Raw genomic sequence first — 19584 nt, 5'->3', positions numbered from 1 at the left:
TGACAACAAAGGATGATGGTATTTGCTCCTGCAGACTCTCAGCAAGAAGTCCAGGTTCCCATTGCAACCCTGCATTGCAGCAGCTCGCTTAGAGCAGCTTCCAGCCTTGCTTTCCATCTGCAGACTGGAATATCACCCCACGGCTTCCTTCCCTGCCAGGAACTTTTCCACTACAGACAGCACAGTACTGGTAAGTGCTCTCAGCTCTCCACATTGGTCATCTGGGGATATTTTGCTACTTACGGTCCTCTGTGGTCAGTTTTGCTGATTATCTTGTATGAAACTTAGATTGAGAGCTTTCTAGCAGGTTTGGAGGTTTATTTTTTTTACCTCTGAACCTACGGGAAAGTTGCAGGCACACAGCACCATAGAAAGGATTAAAAGTTGTTTCCTTTCTTTCTGAACTTGTTTATCTATGGGTGGCCATGGATGGACTCATGTTTCCAGAATTCAGGAAAACTACCTTCAGTTTACTGCATCTTCACAGACTTTCAGTAAGATCTCAGTTCTACAATCATTGAGTCATGCCTCAGTTCTCAGGACTGTAAGCCTGAGAGGTGGTATTTGGCAAAATAAATACATATGTGCTGAAGTGTTGTACCAGAGCAGCGAGGGATAGTAGGGCTTTACAGAGAGAAAAAGGTCTTGAGATAGAGACCAGAGAAATCTAAGTCTATCACACATCAGATTGTAACCTCTTTACATTGCAAGGATTTATTCGGGAGAGCCACTCTCTGAGTTAGGCTGCTGTCAAGAGCAAAATACTGCCTCTGGTTTTTGAAGTATTTGAATTTGCAGTCCTTAAATAATTAGAATTGTCAGAAAGAAAGACAGTCCATCAATCAGAAGCTTTCACAACTCCTCATTTGTATGTAGATTCCTAAACCTGAAAACCTGATATTGTCAAATAATATAATAAAATAGAACACCTCAATATTTTTTTTAAACTCTACTGTATTGGATAGAAAAGCGATCTTAAAACATTCAAAGTGGAACTGGAGGAAATGTTCTCTTTTGTCAAGCTACTGGATTTGTCAGTCTACTGTTGTTTAGGGTAATGAACAGTCCCAGAAGATCTCTGGGTGTGGAAACCACCAGGAAATGCATAGCATTAGGCAGCAATTAAATGCAAGGAAGTAATTAAATTATCCCTTAACCTTGGGTATCAGATTTCAAGGGTCATAAGCCTTCATGCTTTGCTTACATGTGGGTGACTTCACCTGTACCTGCAGAGATGGGGATTAGCCACTGAAATCCAAGCATGTGGACAGCTGGGCTCACTCTGCCCCCATCAGGCCCCTTCTCCATCCCAAGCCTCTACTCCACAGAGGCTGAACAGCAGCTATGGAGCTGTGGAGTAAGGAGAGGCTGATTTGAGGAAAACCTGTGTTCTGGAAGAGCCTGGAATTAGACGATTCTGTATCCTGAAGAAGTGAGAAAGCAAAAGGTTTCAAGAAGAATTGGAGAAAAGGGGAAAAAGAGAGGGAAAGAGCATGTCCTGCATCACCACTGAGATCTTCTAGCACCCCTTCAGCACCAGGGACCCTTCAACAGTCCCATTCTTTCTCAAAGATGGAGACAAAAGCTCCAAAGCTTGGTTGAAATGAGGCATTTCTCTTTTTCCGAGTCAGGCTGGTGCATTAGATATTAGCACTGATAACATCTCTTATGCCATTATAATTAATAAAGCTTTGGACAATATATGCAATAGTCCATTCTTAAGATCAGCTAAGTACAGTTTAAACAGTTCACATGTCACAGGTTGTCTCTGGTGATTTCTTTAAAAACAAACTCTTCAGGACCGAAAATCAGGCAGAGAGGGAGAAAATAACTTTTTAGAGCAGCAAATTAATATCCAATAGCAAGCCATATGGATGAAATCTTTTTGTATGATTTATTTTCTTTGAAAGAAAACGAGTTATTTTCTTATTTCAGATGTCTTCTTTCCATTTGTGTTCCCAAATTTAAGATCTTATGCTCTTAGATTTTCCACTCATCAAATTTCATAGCTGTACCTCCTGAAAATGAAAGTTTAGAGTAAGAAAGATCAAAAGATTTTGTTCAGTTGTTTCCATAGGCACTGCATTATTTCCTCTGGGATATTGTGCAAGAGGAAGATTTCGCCTGCTCACAGGATATATCAGAGTGAAAATGCAATTCACAACTGGGGCAGCTCCTTTGGCTCTTTTTGTTGCTTGTTCTCTTTGAGCTCACATCAGATTGGAGCATTTTGCAGTTTGTTTCAAGCATGAAAACACAAGCTGAATAATTAGATGAAAATATCTCATAAGAAATAATCCTGAAAAATATGTGGTTTATTGGTTTGTGAGCTAGGAAGTGACATCAAGCATCCAGACATGGATACTTTTCATTTAGTGTATCAATTCTGCATAGTAAGACAGAGTGCATTCCTCACCATAAAATATACACAAAGTATTTAAAGATGTTCAAATTCAAAGCCAAAACCATCTGCTTATCACTGACATCTGTTGCTTCAAAGAAAAGGACTATATGAAAGGTTCAGAAAGCTTTGGAACTCAAAAGATGCATTTGCCAAGAGAACATATGAATATACATAAATTCAAAAACTATAATAAACTGCTGTTTTCTCCCTGGAGTGTAGTTGCACCAGCCAGGTATAAGACAGTTTTGTATTGCAAAGACAACAGCTCCTACCCATCTCTGTGCTGAAACTATTTCTCATTCTCCAAACACTCTTGAAAAGCAACCTTTTCTTCTTCCATCATCGGAGAAGTTTGACTTTCACGCCATCCCCATTCACCTCTGACTTGCTCCTGCCAGTGCACCTTCGAGATGTGATCCTTATTACCCTGAAAACTTCTTTCTGCAGAGCCTTTCCCTGTCCTTGCTCAGGGAGGTGACTCCCCAGCATCCCTGGAAGCAGCAAACTGCATCTCCCAGCCCTGCAGGTCTATTCATTTCCTTGCTGCTTTGGCACCCAGGTCTGACTGCCTTGCTGGCAGCAAGGAGGGCATTCCCATGGCATCCAAAGAATCGTGAGCATCTCCCTCCATGGACAGTGCCCCTCTCCCCTGCAGATCCTGCACTGCCATGGAAATGAAGGGAAGAGGAGGGCTGGGAGGCGTGGTAAGGTGTTTGGGACAGCATCCACGTTCCTCTGAGCACCTGATGCAAGAGGTGATTGTGGTGGCATATCTGCAATAAATAAAGTTGGGTTGGGTACCTGTGGGCATGTGATGGGTTTGAAGTGTTAGAGGGTAGGGTTTGCACCTTCCAGATATGTGGGCCTGGAAGAAAGGGCCTATTAAAAGTTATTGGGAAATGGGAAAACATGTGAGCCAAATAGGATGTGCAAAGTCATAGGGATCAGATGCTTTTTGGATAAGGAATGCAAGTGAACTAGAGACTCTCTGAACAGGAAGACACTGAGAATTCTGAATGCATGAAATTTCTGTCTCAGGGTAGTACTACCTGTACCTTGTCAGTGAATCTAATATAGCTTCTATTTATTTATCATCATGTCTACATTTTGGCAGCAATCAAAATGGCAGGGAGGACTTCACAGACAAGAAGAGAAATTTGGCATTTCAACAGCTCTCTGTCAGGCCTATTGATGCCAAAAGTATACGAACTACATAGAAAACAAGTATATATTTCATAACTTTAAGTTACATTGTGAAGCTCAGAGAAAGGTTATCCATCCCCTGCCATAAGCTCCAGATAACCATAGAGAAAGTGACAAATTTAAATATAAGCATGAACGTAAAGTTACATTTTATAAAGCAATCAAAATATTTCTTCTGTTATTTAATGTTCTTCTTAGTCACATAATCTGTGACTCCTTAAACCTCACCATAAAGCACATAAAATCTCACAAGACCACAAGTTCAACATGAGGGTTACACACCACTTTTGGGTTCACTGACAACACTTTATAAACTACTTTTATGCTCTTTGTTTTCCTTTGCACAGCCTTTTCATTTCCCTACCAGCTTCTCGTTGTACTTGAAATCAAAGAAATCAGAGAAATCAGAAAGATCTCTGTGCCGATCACAGAGAACAGGAATGGTCAGCAATCAGAAAAGCAAACAGAGCTTGTCAGAGGTGCTACAGATTCTGCTCCTTACAAGACTCACAAGCAAAACAAGGTAAGATATTTAATTATTGTGCTAACATGCATGCATTATTCAAAGGGACAGCAGGACAGCAGTGTTAGTAGTATTAGGAAATTCATCTAAAGTTTAGATTATCTCAGAGGTTTTATGAGGCAAGAGAGTATACAAAGTTTTCTTCGGCAAAATAAAGCCCTTTACTTACATGGCTTCAAAAGTTTGCAGCAGCTGGAGCCTCTGGCTTGCACTTGGTGCAAATATTGTCCCTTGTTGAAAGCCTCCTAACTCTGACACTGCAGACAGCACATAGCTCACCAGTGCTTTGGATTGATAAATCCTTTAAAAATGCTCTCAGATGTTTCTTTATCGGCAGTGCGCACTGACAGTAGACTGCAAAGCAGAAAGCCTGTCTGGTGCTATGAGGAAAGAGTTCCCTCTCTGCTGAATCCAAAGAAAAGGAGTCCTTGACCTCAACAAACAAACTAGAATAAATCTACTGTATCTGCTGGCTCTTTCCTGAGCGCATACTTGAGCAGTAACATAAGAGCGCAGGAGCTGTGGCATGTGTGCTCTGCACCGGAGGGCACGAGAGCAGGGCTGCTAGCACAGGCACAGCACAACCACAACACAAGGCTTGGCTTTAGCTTTTAATTTGTTCACATATTTTAAAAATATAGCAAAGATGACAGGCTTCTCTATTTCAGTTCCTGGCTCCCAAGTGGCAGCACTCTCAAGCTCTGTCCCCTTTGCTGAGCTTCATTGTGCTCCAGATGAGATTGCTGCTGGCTTTCTATTTCAGACCTGGATTTTCTGAGAATCTTTCTGTATCCCATACTGAAGTTTAGCATTTTGGATGTCATAAATGCAATGAATCACCTGAAAGCAAAATGAGTGGTTTTCAGATTTTTTTTTTCTCCTTCAAAAGAAAGATTTGTTTACTACTTTCTTTTCTCTCTTACTTCCCTTTTGTCTACTTAAACTTACTAGACTTCATAAAAACAAGCGTAGCTTTTGCAACAGGTCCTTGGTAGAACTACTAGTGAGACAAAGAACAAAAGCAAAAAGATATTGTAGCTGAAAATAGGTAAATGTAAGGTTTCAGGAAAAAACTTCCCCGCTCTATTTTAAAATTACATCTTCAGGACTAAAGACAATAGTTTAAACATAGGCATATAATTCTCAGGCGATAAGGACAGAGGTTTTATGGAGAAGATGAAAAAAAGCCATATTAAAGGAGCAGCAAAGATAAGAAAGGAAATCAAAGTCCTCTTTCATTCCATTGTATTCAGTTGCAAAAGAGGGAAAAAGAGAAATAAGCTTACAGTCCAGAATCAAACGTTAAAATATTGCAAATTCAATTTTGGTGGCTTTATGAAATGTAAAGATAAAAGAAACAAACAAAAAAGCCCTCAAAATTTTTAACAAGCATTTCAAGCTTAAGGAAATAATAGTTTTTAATGTCAAGTGAGCAAATGATCTCTTTTGTTATTCTCTTGTGTGAACAATGGACTTGAAAAAATTCCCTACACATTTTATATGTGTATTATCAATGTTTTTCTTGAACCTGAAGACTTCGGTTCAGTTTTTATTGTTGCTTTGTTTTTTAGCTTTATTAAGACACTAAAACACAAGTATAACTTCAAAGTTGTTTTTTAGTAATTAAATTGTCTTTCTGCATTGTAGCTGACTAGTAGCAGTAATATATTTTGTTGAATGAAAGAGAACTCGGTTTCAATTTAGTTTCCCTTTATATCCATTTCCTTTGTCGAATACTGAAACAATAAGTCCACAATAAATTAATTTTGGCTCCTTTCAGCTCTTCCTGTTGTTTTCACTTTTCCTTTCGCCGCTAACAGTTTCAAAATATGAAGCACTGCCAAACCCTATAGCTTAAATTTCAAATTATTTGCCTCTTTTTTTTTTTTAATTTAAATACATATTTGAAATCTTTTGCTTTATTGCTCAGCCATGCTGAGGTGAGCCCGTTGTCAGCTGCCTTGCTGGACCTCTTCCCCCATTGCTAAACCATCGGCAAGGATGCATTTTCTCCCTCTCTCCCAGCTCATCTTTTCTATTTTTAGAAAATAGCTGGCATTTTTGACTTTCAGTCTTGTTTTATGCTGGTGGAGACCTTGTGACCTGGTGTGTAGGAGCAAGGCTTGGCACAGAGACTGCTTGCACACGCCCAGGTTGCAGGCAGCAGTCCCTCGAGTGGGGCGTATCGGGATCCTGTCCAGATTTCTGTCCATAGCTACAAGAGGCTACACTTCAAAAACTGCCTGGGACCTGGGACCTGCTGCTCTGTGAAGTGTTTTGAGACAAGCAGAATATATCCTTAACTTCTGAGGTCTGAGCTGAGTTGAATTCAGCAGGGACATCTAAACCACAGTACTAATTTGAGCACCATTTAATTACTCGCAGGCATGACTTGGTTTCTGCCCCAGAGATTTGGCTTTTGACTAAGGAAGCCACAAGCCATTGGGCAGTGCACTTGCAGCCCCCAGGAATGGATGATGTCATTTATCCACAGCCCAATTCAGCCACACCACAACTGCACTGCAAGCCTCTGGGTGCTTCATTCTACTCTGGCCCTGTGTAATGTTGCCTCACAACTGGAGGCAGCTGGTCACTGCAAATGTGATCATTTGCCTTACTGGATATTATTGTATATGCATTCACAGATGTTCAGGCAGAGTTAAGAAAACAGTTCCCAGCATAAGGGTCACAGTTACAAGTGCAATTGTGGATGTGAGCACAGAAGCCTGGCCAGGACCCCACGAGCTCTAATGCAGATAGAAAAGTATGAGACTTGAAGGGTGAAGTCTGTGTCATGATCAACCACATCAAAAATTTAAGAATATTTTTTCTTTCTTTTTTTTCCCCTCAGAGGAAGTGTAGATCTTTATACATGAACTTATGTCTTATATTTCTCATGTATCTTTCCACCCAAGAGATTGGTTGGTCTGTGCTGTCTGCAGGCTGGGAGGGCTGCTGTGCTGGCATGGCACTGTGGTTCTCTCTGAGACCCTGGGAAAGTAGGTTCCCAGCTGTGATGTGACACAGCCTATTAAACTGCTTTGATCAGACTTTGGAAATTGTCTAATTTTACTCATTGCTTTAAAAAGAACCCCAACTATATATATCCCAGTAGCTTTTATTTCCAATGTCAGTGCACAGGGCTTTTACAAAGCCTGCACTTTATTACTTCATGAGAAATGCCACATAGAGAGTCCATAGGAACCACAAGGCTTAATTTTGCTGTTTCATTTTTTGCTTATTTTTGCTGTTTCTGAGTAAGAATGACTGAAACACTGATGCAGTGGTGAAGTAAGATGAAATGGCAGGTAAATGTGAACTAGAGAGCATATCCCCCAACATGGTAAACTTTCATTACCTTCAGTTAGTTAATCTGGAGATGAATCTGCCATTGCTTGGCTCCCTGGAGGCCCAGTTCTACCTAAAGCCACCTATACTGTTTCTAGGATGAGCCTGGGGCCACAAGTACCAAAGTGATTTTGGTGGATGCACCAAGCTGCCCTGAGTTGGTTCAGGCCGTGGGTTGCTCAGTCCCTGATGGAGGCAGGCTGTGTCCTGCAGCACTTCTTTGGCTCTGTGCACTCTGGTCCCCAGTGGTCCAAGAGGATGTATTTGCAGAAGTGCAGCATTAGAACAGTCACAGGAGTAATTTGGGATGGAAGGGATTTTTTGAGTTCATTTCATTCAACATCAGCTTAAAGTAGGTCTAATCAGCTGGCAGCTACCTCTTCAGTAATCACTCTATTATTCAGAGGTTTCCATTCCATACAGCACACCTGACCCCCATTACCTCCAAGAGCAAGATGACTCAGTGATTATGATTCAGAGGGATTTTGATCTTTTATCCCAGGTAATTACAAACTTGTGGTTATTGCCATAGCAGATCACCCAGTCATTTGATTGTACTCATTTGGCATGGAAGCCAAAACATTGTATCTCGTTTTACAGATGTGGACCTAGGGCATAAGGATGGTATCTGCCAGAGATTACAATCTGTGCAGAGTAAGAACCTGAGTGGGCATCTCTCAGGGCTTCCATCCTACTTGCTGTCAGCTCTCTGTGCATTCCTGCTATTAGTTATTAATAGCCACTTTGCTACTACAGATGATTTTTTGAAGTAAGGGACAAAGTAACACAGCACTTCTGAGATGCCAGCTATGTAATGGGTTCCAGTGCTGCGGCTGAAAGTGGGGGAAAATGAAAAAGTGCTAACACTGCTGCTGTACATGTGGTAGGCATCTGTACTAGGGATTGTCAAATGAATGATTCTCCTTTAAAACAGCCCTTCTGACAGTCTAAAATGGGATCCAAATGAAAAAAAGCTGGTTCTGGAAATGAGGAAAGGTCCCTATGGTCTTTACTGCTGTCAGTGAGCATTCATATCATAATGATCAAAAACTGTATGAAGGTGAGTATTGCTGTAACTTGTTTAAATTGAATGCCTGGAAAAATATACTTAAGACACCTGCAATCAATTTTAATTTTGAAATTCAGTTCATACATAAGGAAGGCTTGGGAAGAATTGAAAGGCAAGATAGTATTTTCTTGAAAGACAAGAATGTTTATATTTAAATGGGTGGCTCATAAGCATGGCCTTGACACTTTGATCTTATACATAGATTTTGGTGAGTAATGCTATCTTATACATGGTCCCACCATGGTTATATATATATATATATGGCATGTAGCTGGGAAACAATGTATCACTTTTGTGAAAAACAAAAAAAATGTAGTATGGGCCACAGATGTACGCTAGACTAGTTCTGCTTCCTGGAGGGATGCAGTTAAGCTCCTTTGCAACCCTTATGTGGATGTCCCATATTGCCAGCCCCCATTCTAGACACTGCTGCATACCTGCTCAGGCCTGCTGCCAAACCAGCCAAAATAGGATTGCAGCAATTTCTCACTTGAGGCCAGATGCTAATGACACTAAACTCATGCGGCCTCAGCTAGTGTAAGGACTAGGGAAAAATGAGCAAGGACTCAGGATATGCAAATTCCTGTTGATGCTTCAAACTGCAGATTAAAAAAAGGAGGAATTCTGACTTTTTAGTTTGTAATTAATTTTAATATGTCATTAAAATGTAAAAGGCAAATCTCCTTTTTAAACTTGCAATGTGTAATATCTTGCTCATATGACTTCTGTCTTGAAATCTGAACAGCCAGTTCTTGAGCTGATATACACTAGTACTGCTGTACTGATTGCAAAGGCAGCATAATCAGTTTGCAGTGGCAGAAGTTGAAGTTCTGGCTCAAAACTGTATGAAAGCATATATATTCCTTTTCTGGTCACATTGGTGCCACTGGAAAATGACTCAGGATCTGACAGCCATCATGGCTTTATATCCACATCAAAGCTTATCCTTAGGCCTTGTACCATACCCCAGGGGGGCTGAACACTTGTTTTTGAATGCTTCACTGAGCTGTATAATTTAGGAACATCAACAACATATAACATTAAAACCCATCAAAAGAAACTCTCACGCTCAGATATAAATGTCCTGAGCCTGCACTCATGTGATCTTCCATCTGAGGGTCAGAAAGGATTTTTTTTTAAATTGCCTTTCCTCTCAGAGGTCAGACAACATGGATGAATCCCAGAGATGCTTTAAGGCAAGGACATTCACTCTCTTCCATTGTGGGATGTATCTTCAGCCAAAAGCAAAACCCATTTCAAGTACTGCTACTTTGTCAGAGACAGGAAGGCAAAATAAACTCCCCAGGAATTAGAGAGCAGGCTTTCTATCAGTAGCTTGTGTCACTTTCCCATCTAAAATCTGCTGCTCATGTACCTTGAACATGATTGCAAAACATTATGTTTAATCTTCTGACAGTTTAAGTAAATGGTCCTTTATGCACAGATCAAGTCTCCCATAAGTTAAATCTATATCCCTTTCTTCTCTATAGCCTTGGAAAACCAAGCAGAAATAAAAATTAGGGCCCCAGAATATCATGTACAAGATATATCTGGAAATTTGAAACAACTTTGCTCGCTCAAATTCATCACTTTTCATCAGGTCTGGAGTGAGGTTGAGGCTATTTCAGACCAAGCTATTGAAAACATCAAAGTAAAATGTTCTTTTCTTGCGATGAGCTGCAATTAGATTTCTTCTTGCAAGCACAAAGCTTTCAGACATGAGGATATCTCTGACCATCCCTTATGGGTATAGAATGAGGGAAGGCACCTCTTCAACTAGGTAGAGGGGAAGCCACTTACAGTGTATATCACCATTTGAAGCACAGCCTAGTTCTCAAGAAATAAAGAGCTATATTACTGGTAAAAGTGAATTGAATGGCTTCTCTTCATGAGATGGCTTCATGACTGAAAAGCAGACTGCATCCTTGCATGTTAAATTATGGTGCTCCCATTGCATGTAGCTTAAAACTATTAAAATAATACAGGTTTGTCTGGATTGAATTACAAAAAAGAGTGATTTCTTTTGTTAGACAAAAACTAGAATTGCTTCAGCTCTTTTTAAGCTCAGTGTTGTTCCAAGTGTCTTCAGTTTTCTTCTCAAATCCATTGTTTTCCAGCTTGCTTTATACATTTTGTGTATAGGAGGGAGGGGAATGTAGTAGCTGTAGCAGAGCACTAAGGGCTCTAATTCCTGCTCCCACTGCTGCTGCTGCTGCTGCTTTCCTTCTGTTTTTTTTTCTATTCTCCTTTCACTCATCCCTCTACCTGATATTTGGACTTGAAGAGAAGTTCATTGACATCCTGGTGCATTGTATTTAATAGAAATAACGTAGGAGAAGGATTTCCTTACTGCTCCAGCTCCAGGAGATCCTGCTTACAGCCAAAGAGACTGCTAAGGAGAGGGGCACTGGTCATTGCAACAGCATCCCACAGCCTTATACCATTGCAGTGACCCCAGCAGAGAGCTGTAGGCGAGGCTATTTTGTATTTTCTTACAATCCACACAGCTACAGCAATCAAACCTGGAAGCCCAAATGTCCAAAAGCAGTGTGCTATGCCATGGCTGCAGTACAGGTGCTCACACCCCTGGGTTGAAGGGACTCAGTCTTGTGTGTAACATCCCGGGGTCAGCCTGTGCCATTGGGTCCCTCTCTGCATCAGGGGCGCTGGATTTTGAGGAATAAGGAACACTGCAATGTCTACCAGGAAAGGACACATAATGAAAATCCCTATTTTTAGACATGTAGCTGAACAAATCAGTATAGCTGCTCTTTTCCCATATAACCAGGCTAGGTTTAGTGTGCCAGTTTGCTCTCCTGGTGTTCCCAGCCTGGCACCACAGGGTAGGGGTCCGTGGGCTCCCAAGGTCCCACACAAGGACCCCCTCCCATTGCTGCACCAGGTATTTTCTGTTTTGTGGGTGCCCAGCTGCTTCGACAATCCTGCTGCTGGTTGGGGTTGCCTTTCCCCCTCACCTTTCACAGGCACTCAAGGCTTATGCTGTTAAGATCTTTCTAAGGCTACTGCATTGCTAATACTTCACTACTGCTGTGCATGGCAGATGTGCTGTGGCTGAGTGCCAGCTGCTTGGAGAAGAGCCCTTTTCCATGAACAACCACACGAGCTATGGGCAGTAGGGCTGGTGGTCTGAAGTGTCAGCAGAAGCAGGATGTGTGCTGGTTGTAGGAGCAGGGTGTGTATTGTTTGTAGCTGGATGGATCAATAGCTGTGCATGTGCAGAAATACAGATGATCTGACGTTGGCCATGACCTCCAGGACTGATAAACATAAGGAAACCCAATAATTTTCTCAGTCTAATCTGAAATTGTCTTGGACTCAGGACCCTTCCCATCAGGGCCTTCAGCCATGCTGTGAAGATGCAGTTTCTGTGCAAGCCCCACTGCCAGGGGCTCCCAGCACTGGTGCCAAGCTGCCCTCCAGCCATCTCTACCAGGCAGCCAAGGGAAAATAACACTCCCAAAAGCAAGAAGATGTATGCTAGGGGGGCTGCTGAGGCCTGCCTCTGGCACCCGTCCCACAGAGGGCTGCGATGCCAGTTACACCCAAATAATGTTCTGAAGGGCTAAATAGATAAATATTGGAGTTGTTGATGAAAGGAAACAGTGCCAGATGCTTTTGGCCAGCAGAACAGGAATGAGTCCCATTGCCTCAGGTTGAAAAGGCTTTGGATGTTTAGGACTTGCAAAAATTAAAGGGAGGAAGCATTAGTAACAATATCTGAGACAGATTTGCCTCATTCATAGACAAATTAACCTTAATCATCCAATTTATAAATCAGCTTTAAGTGAAAGCCCCCCCCCCACCCCCCACTGCTGCATATTTGGTGGATTAAGTTGTTTGGTTTTAGTGATAAATTAGAAACATCTGCTTCCGCTGACAGCCTGGAATGGAGGCGTGCACAGGAACACTGCTGGGCTGCTCTGCTGGGGGAGTCTGTGCCAGGGCATGGTCCTGCCCAGCCCTGGCCATGGGTCTGGGAGGCTCAGGCTGTGTTCCCTCTGCACTGGGGCTCAGGGGGCAGGGGAGGCACACTCCTGCTCCTGGGCTTGCTCAGGATGGTTCTTGGGGAGCTCAGAGCAGTGGTGAGCATCTCCAGCAGCGTGCTCTTGGCACAGCCTTCCTTTTAAGGGTGTCTTGGCAGTTCTTCCATGCAAACAAAATTGTTTCTGCTATGGGATCATCAAGTCTTAATGACAAGGAATCCAAAGCTCGTGCCAGAGTCGATGCAGAGGCTGCTCAAGCATAAGCACTGATGGCAGTGAGTGTCAGGCCATCCCTTCTGATGAAGAAAATGGTCCTAACTAAGGGAAATGAGAGGTTTTACAACCCTGGCCGATCCTTGCAGAGGTGATACAAGTTCCTGATTGCTGAGTCAGGTTGCAAATGGCCAAGAGACACATCTCATCAAAGTCCTTCACATGGGCATTTCACTTGCTCAGGAGGTATGAAAACAATCCTTCTGGCTACAAGCCCTTATCTGCAGAAGGGAAAATCCAGGGCTAAATCCTGCCAGATACAGCAATCCAAATAAGTCCTGGGCATCCCTGGAGCTGCACCCACAGCAGACCTGATCTGTGCATGTCCTTATGTCACACACACAAAAGGAACTGTGAGGACAGATTTGACCTCATTTGTGACCTGACTCTCACTACAGGGATTTTATACATGCCCTGTTGGGCTGCAGAAACAGATGTTTTACACACACCATTCAGACATTTTTTTCCCTGGCCTTTGGAAATTAAAAGTTTCAGACAGAAGCCCTGACTCTCAAGGACAGTGCATGTCTGCAGAAAGGGAGAATACCAGATAATCAGTGGTTTCTAACTGCTCCTGTTCCCAAGGTGCCCTTTATTCTTTCCTGGATATTTTCTCCTGGTGATTTTAAGGATTATCTGCATTTAATAAAAAAATTTATATATTCTGTTTTATCTGTCAGTGGCAGACACTCCAGGCAGGTTGAGAGCAGCTGTACAGAACAGGTCCTACAATTTAGGCACCTCCTGGTAGTGCAGGAGGCACTGTTCAGGTGTGACACAGTGCAAAGTGATGTATTTCTGTCTGAGGAATTCCATGAACTGGAATTTTGAGTCAGGGCTGAGGTGTGTGGCCTGTCAGCATGGAGATAGCCATCCTAGGCAGGTCTGCAGAGGAAATTTTCAATTCTTCTTAAAAAGCTGAAGGCAGTCTCCAATGTAGTTTCCAAAAACTTGGTCCAATGTAAAGCTTTGTAGCCCATCTGTAAATCTTAAAATACAGAGCAACACAGCCCCTTCTCTAGAGAATCAAATAATATTCACTGCACAGCCATGCAGGTCCATGGAGGCTGTGCAGCACAGCCCCTCTGAGACCCCAGGGGCCAACCCTGGACAGGGAGTACCCACTCTCTATGGGGCTGCAGGAAGGAGGGGAGAGGGAATAGGACAGCCTGTTTCACAGCTAGCCAGGACTGCTGGTCCTGCTCATCCAGCCTAAACTATTTCCATCTGTCTGACTAGTGATGTTACTTGATCTTTGCATTCCCATGTGGGACTTTTGGACACATGGAGAAATTAATGATGATGAAGTTGAGTCAGTAAAGGGAATATTTTTTTCTTTATTTTCCTTTCCCTTTACCCAAGATAGAGAAAGAAATGAAAATTCCCTTTTTCCAGGAGAGGAGCAGGAGCTGTGATCCAGACACCAGGCCTTTCTATTTTGCTGGAGCATAGGAAATCCTATTCCCACTCCCAAAACTGCTGCCTCTCCCTGGAATAGTTTCTTGCTGCCCCACATCAAAGCTGGTGCTCAGAGGTCATCTGCAGATATATATATATCACCACTTTCTAGCAGGAATATCTGCACTGAATGGCACAAACAATAACTCAAGAGAGGCTGAAGCAGCCTTGGTCTTTCCACTGGGAAATCAGCTGTCCAGAAGCCAGAATGCCTTCCCAGGTCAATCTGAGCAGGCAAAGGGTGGCCCCTCAACCACCCTAATTTTGGGAGGAATGGGGCTGCCCCCCTCAGGAACCTCCTGTGAGGAGGCAGTAAAGTGGTTTATTCTGGGTAAACACACAGACACACCAGGAAAATGGAAGGTCTATGAGAAAGAGGCTACCAGGCTGGTAATTCACAGGAGGAGACAGATGAAAATGTGTTGGTTGCAAATGCAGGGCTGTGATCTCAGGTTTAGGGGCCAAAAAGGGACAGTCTCTGGAAGATAACTTTCAGAGCACGTCTGTGCAGAGCTGGAACTTACAGAGACTGAAAGGAGCCAATTGCTCTGTAAAATAAATACCAGCATGGTGTCTTGAGTAAGGAATGGATGCAAAGAGTAATCTACATGCTTCTCTGCATTTCCACTGTTCAGTGACAGCGAAAAAGAATTGGACACAGCAGTCTGGGATGTGCTGGGGATGTGTTCAATCCCCAGGTGCATTGAAAGGCAGCAGACTGGCGCTGTGCAGGAACATCAGTGCAGGCCTAGCAAGGCTGGCATAACATCAAGTTTTTATAGACTCCTGAAAAGGAAAAAGACTTTTGGTCTTGAGTTGTAACTGCTAGTGAGAATAGCAGATGTATGTTCCAGCACCAGGAGAGTCCCCCTCCAAGAAAAGGGAGAGCTTTCCTGGACAAATCCAGAAAAAAAATCAGATTTCTCTGTTTTTTTCCAAGGGGTAAAAAGCCCAAGGGAGGTCTCTCTCTCAGCAGCTCACAAATCACTTCCCCTGTGCTGCAGTGATGGGGCTCCACGCTGGCCTGAATCCAGTCACGAGGCCCATCAGACCAATGGAAGAGGTGGGGTGAGCACTCATCTCTTCAGCTCTGTCCTTCCAGCTCTCCTTGGTTTTATAGCAATGCCACGCCCTGTTTTTATTGCACATTTTTTAAACTACATTTCAGGTCCCACCTCAGCTATTAATGCTCTCTCCACTCTCATTTTTTCCTGAAAGAAAAATATCTTTATTGAAGAATGTAGAAAAAAAAAAAGAAAAAGAGAAATAAAACAGAGTGCACGAATTACAATTCATCCAAAACCCCGTTCCCTTAACCAAACAGTTCCTTTCCTTAAATCTCCCTTATCCCTTCCCTTAACTTTAACCTTGAACTCCTGCCAAGGAGATGTTCCTGTTTGTTGCAGGATGTCTGATTTTGGGTTTGGGGTCTCTCCAAAAGAGAAGGCAGGAATGTGAGTTGAAAGTAGGATAGGTAGCCTGATGGTGTCCAAACATAATCAACTATCTCCATTAAATTTTTGAGATTTGGCCTCCACTTCTGTAGGCTGCATCCCATTTAGGTCTGAGAGATGTGATACTCACATGGATGAGGAAAACAAATACAGTAGATAGACTGAAGATGAGCCAATACACTTAAGCCAGCACAACATATGGACTATCACATCTCTCAGCCTAGGAATCATTGCTCCCCACAGATTTCTGCTAGGTTTGCCCAGAGTAAGTGAAACATCCCAGCCAGTGAGACTTTTCCCTTCTTTCCCTCTGGATTACTTTATAACTGTACATCTCTCACTGCCAGGATGTGTTTTCCCATTATTCATAGTCTATTCTTCCTCTTAAAAAGTGGTCCTCATCATCCTCTGTGATAAGAATTAATTTTAATAAGTTCTGTTCCTGACAACAGCTAAACCTCACAGAAATGTGTAGACTCTTTGGTCATATGGCCTTATCTCTGCTCTAAGGTTTAGTGAAACTGTAAAGTATCTTTGAAGTCTTGAATCAGGTGGTTTGCTGTTGTGCTTTCATCACTGGGCTTTCCCATCTGCATCCAACATTAGGTGAGTCTTGAGGGTAGACAACCAAGAACAGTTTCACACTGCTTTTCTAAAAATGAAAGCTGAATCCTAATTTATGAAGAATACGAGCTGTTTATTTCAGCTTTGGGAAATCAGAGTAATCTAGATTCCTTCTTCAGCCCAGCAGAGAAATACAGAGAGACAATGTGCACCTTTTCTTTAGAGATACTGGGAACAGAAATAAATACCCTTTGCTGACAGTTGCAGCCCGATATCTGTAACTAAAATATAAATCTTCCCAATGGTTATTTCATTTGCAGCCTTTGTTTTCCAGGTAGGACCATGAAGATTCACCTGAAAAGACTCTAGATTTCTCTGCCAAGGTAATCACATAATCACTTTGCTGTCCTTTTGACTAACATTTTCACTTCAGCAGTGAAAATGGAGTTTGACCTGTCTTGTATCTGTGACAAGCAATGTCTCTGAATCAGAAAGACTTTTTAAATGGCCATTATTTGTGTAAAAGTTTGAAGCCTTAGGATTTTTGCTCCTCTAGAGGTTAAGTTTCTCTGGTGAATCTAAATTTTAGTTTCATCATTTAGAATATGATCCTTTGGTAACAGGGATATTATTTGATCATGCAACACAATGTTCATACAGTATCTGTTTAAGGACTCTGAAAATGAGGCTTACCAGTGCATGGGATAGACTTGTGAATGGGCATGTGACAGGGAATTAAGGATATAAATTAGCTATGTGAATGGGACAGAACTTCTCCTGCAGGCACTCAAACCCAGCCCTCAGAAATGTGGATTTCCATTTACCTCCTCACCTTGTCACTGTGACTGAACCATGGATAAGTGCAACAGTGAAGTTTGGAGATGATGAAAAGGATGAGATAACAAAACACTGCCTTCTTTTTTTGCATCCTTCCCTGTCATTGCTGCTGAGCCAGAAGCAGTCCCTTTGGCTGAGATATTCAGTTTCAGAAACCCTCCTGTCTCCAGTATCAATAAGCAACATGGAGCAGCCTTTACCACCCTTACTTCCACCTACTAATCAGGTTGGTGGGGTATTGTATAGGAAAGACAAGGAATAGGCAAGCACTGAGAGAGTCAATAGAGTTCCCAATCCCTACACTATGTAGTCTTCCTCCAGGACACATCTGATGGAGGTGTTCCTAGCTCCACCTTCCCAGAGTTCAGCAAGGATGGTGATGGTGGGCTTCTCATTCAGCAAAAACTCAACACAGGGTTTTCAAAGTCAACAGAATTTTAGCATTTTTTCATGACAGTGGGCAAGCATATAATCTTGTCCATTTTTAATTTTGATTTTCTGCACTCTCTTCCCTGCCCTCCCTCTCTGTGTTTCTCTACTCTTAAATACATTTCTTACAGTGTAATCCATGGGAACACAGCAGTAGGGGCATAGGCAGCCCTCCATTCTCACCAGGGTAAATCTGCTCCAGTAGCATAGCTGAAGTTGTCCCAAGTTAGGGAAAACGGGGGACAGGCACTTCCCTACAGGAAGAAGGGGTTTTCTGCTTCTCAAATGCAGCATGCTATAGAACACAATAGTTGTGTGATTTCTGAAGCAGGTTCCTATTATTGAATTTCCATAGCTTGTAGAGCTCCAAGGGCTGTGGGTAATGCTATGCTCACACCCATATTTTCCTAAAACTTCAGCCTAAAAAGCTTCATCATTTCCTTGAAAATGAGTGGGTTAGAGGATTTAGCCCCCACTGTGACTATCAGGTTTTGGGCAGCAGGCAATGAATGCTTGCCTCATCCTTGCCTGGGTAATGGTAACCAGAAACCCAGCGGAAAAAAGGGAGCTTGAAACTGCTAATCCACTTATTCTCTCACCTACCCAGACCAAGGCTGTGATAAGTCACTTACACTCAGCATTTCATTTGTATTTTACAACACACAGTCTTGCCAGCCTACTCTTGGGCACAAAGCACACTGCTGGTAGCAGTGGAAACACAAAAAGTAAGATGACCTGGGAAAAACCCAACCAAGCAGAAGAAACACAGCAGCAAAATAACAAATGGATATATTTGCGAGAGTTTAATAAGTTAAATGCAGGAGCTTAACCTTGCAATAGTGCAAGCCTGAAGCAAAATGGTTTATTTGGTATTTATAGTTTGGGGTTTTTTTTGCAAAACAAGTTTCTAGGAAACCATAGCAACTACGGTTAAAGTGAAGATTTGGAATGATGATGGAATCATTCATGAGCGAAAAAACCCAAATAATCTCTGGTCTGGGTTGGTGGAATGTGAGATTAATGCTAGATAGAGAGAAATAATTTTAAAATGTTTTAGGTAATTTAATCACCCTGAACCCTGTGAAAGGTAGACATTTAAAACAATTTCTTTTTGCCAGAATATTACATCGTTGATTTTTAAACAATCTGTCTGCTAACTTTCTGATGGGGATGTTTTGTGCATAAATGTCCAAATTTATTATTCATCTCTTACAAGAGAAGATACATAAGCAGAATTCACTGAGATACCACAACAGTCTATTTCGAACAGAATCACATGTATCTCAGAAAATAAATATGCATTTTCCTCAAAGATCTTTCTATTTCATTCCTTTCCCCAAATGCATTTCAGAGAAGTCAGTTCAGGAAAGTAGAATCACTTACAACTTACCTTCACAGTTGAGTAGATGGCATCTGATTTTTCAGGGAAAGCAACGTGCTCTCTTTAGGTAGTTTAAGAGTTGTAGCTTCAAGCCAGCAGGTAATTTTTGGTGATTCAAAATCCTTTAAAACAAATTTAAATGCTGGGATGACGAAAAACGGTACTTTGTGAAAACCTATCTGAGGCTTGATGCTCTTACAGAGTTTTGTAACTATCTGTCTCAGCTGAACAAGCTCCCCGCTCCTTTCCTTGGCCACCTGCCAGCTTTTCTAATTTAAAGCAACTGTGAGCTTGCTGTAAAAGTCTTGCTGGAAGGAACTCGTTTTATACCATGGAGCAAGGAGCAAGCCTGTGCTCCAGACTGATGTGGTGTGACAGAGTCCTAACAGGACTGGGAGCATAGCCTCCCCAAGGTAATGTTATATCATCTTTGGAAAGTATCACAGGCTGTCTCCTTCTTGGTAAAAGCACAGAGAATAGGAAAAAACCAAGCTGCTTTTGGCATGAGTCCCCTCAGCACGGGATTTGGGAGGAGCAGCATGTGCCTCAAAATGCAGGAAGAAGTGACAGCCTCAAATACATAAAGTGTTCAGAGCTCCCAAAGGAACCTGGTGCCCACATTGAGCACAAGTCACCA

At 42.3% G+C, this 19584-nt stretch overlaps 1 protein-coding gene across 2 annotated transcripts in view; it reads right to left on the bottom strand.

Annotated features, from left to right (window-relative positions):
• C1QTNF7 (C1q and TNF related 7) overlaps positions 1–19219 on the bottom strand; it is a 50469-nt gene extending 31250 nt beyond the window's left edge. The window contains exon 1 of one of the 2 annotated variants that reach the window (XM_088163166.1): positions 18957–19219. The gene's annotated coding sequence lies outside the window, so the exon portion shown is untranslated. Of the gene's footprint in view, positions 1–4299; positions 4698–18956 lie in introns of those variants that run through there. The other variant, XM_014883209.2, reaches the window with a different exon arrangement.
• Positions 19220–19584: the final 365 nt, after the last annotated feature.

The sequence above is a fragment of the Sturnus vulgaris genome, chromosome 4, assembly GCF_052056855.1.
Source record: "Sturnus vulgaris isolate bStuVul1 chromosome 4, bStuVul1.hap1, whole genome shotgun sequence".
In the NCBI taxonomy this organism is placed as follows: domain Eukaryota; kingdom Metazoa; phylum Chordata; class Aves; order Passeriformes; family Sturnidae; genus Sturnus; species Sturnus vulgaris.
This window is presented reverse-complemented; position numbering and strand designations above follow the sequence as displayed.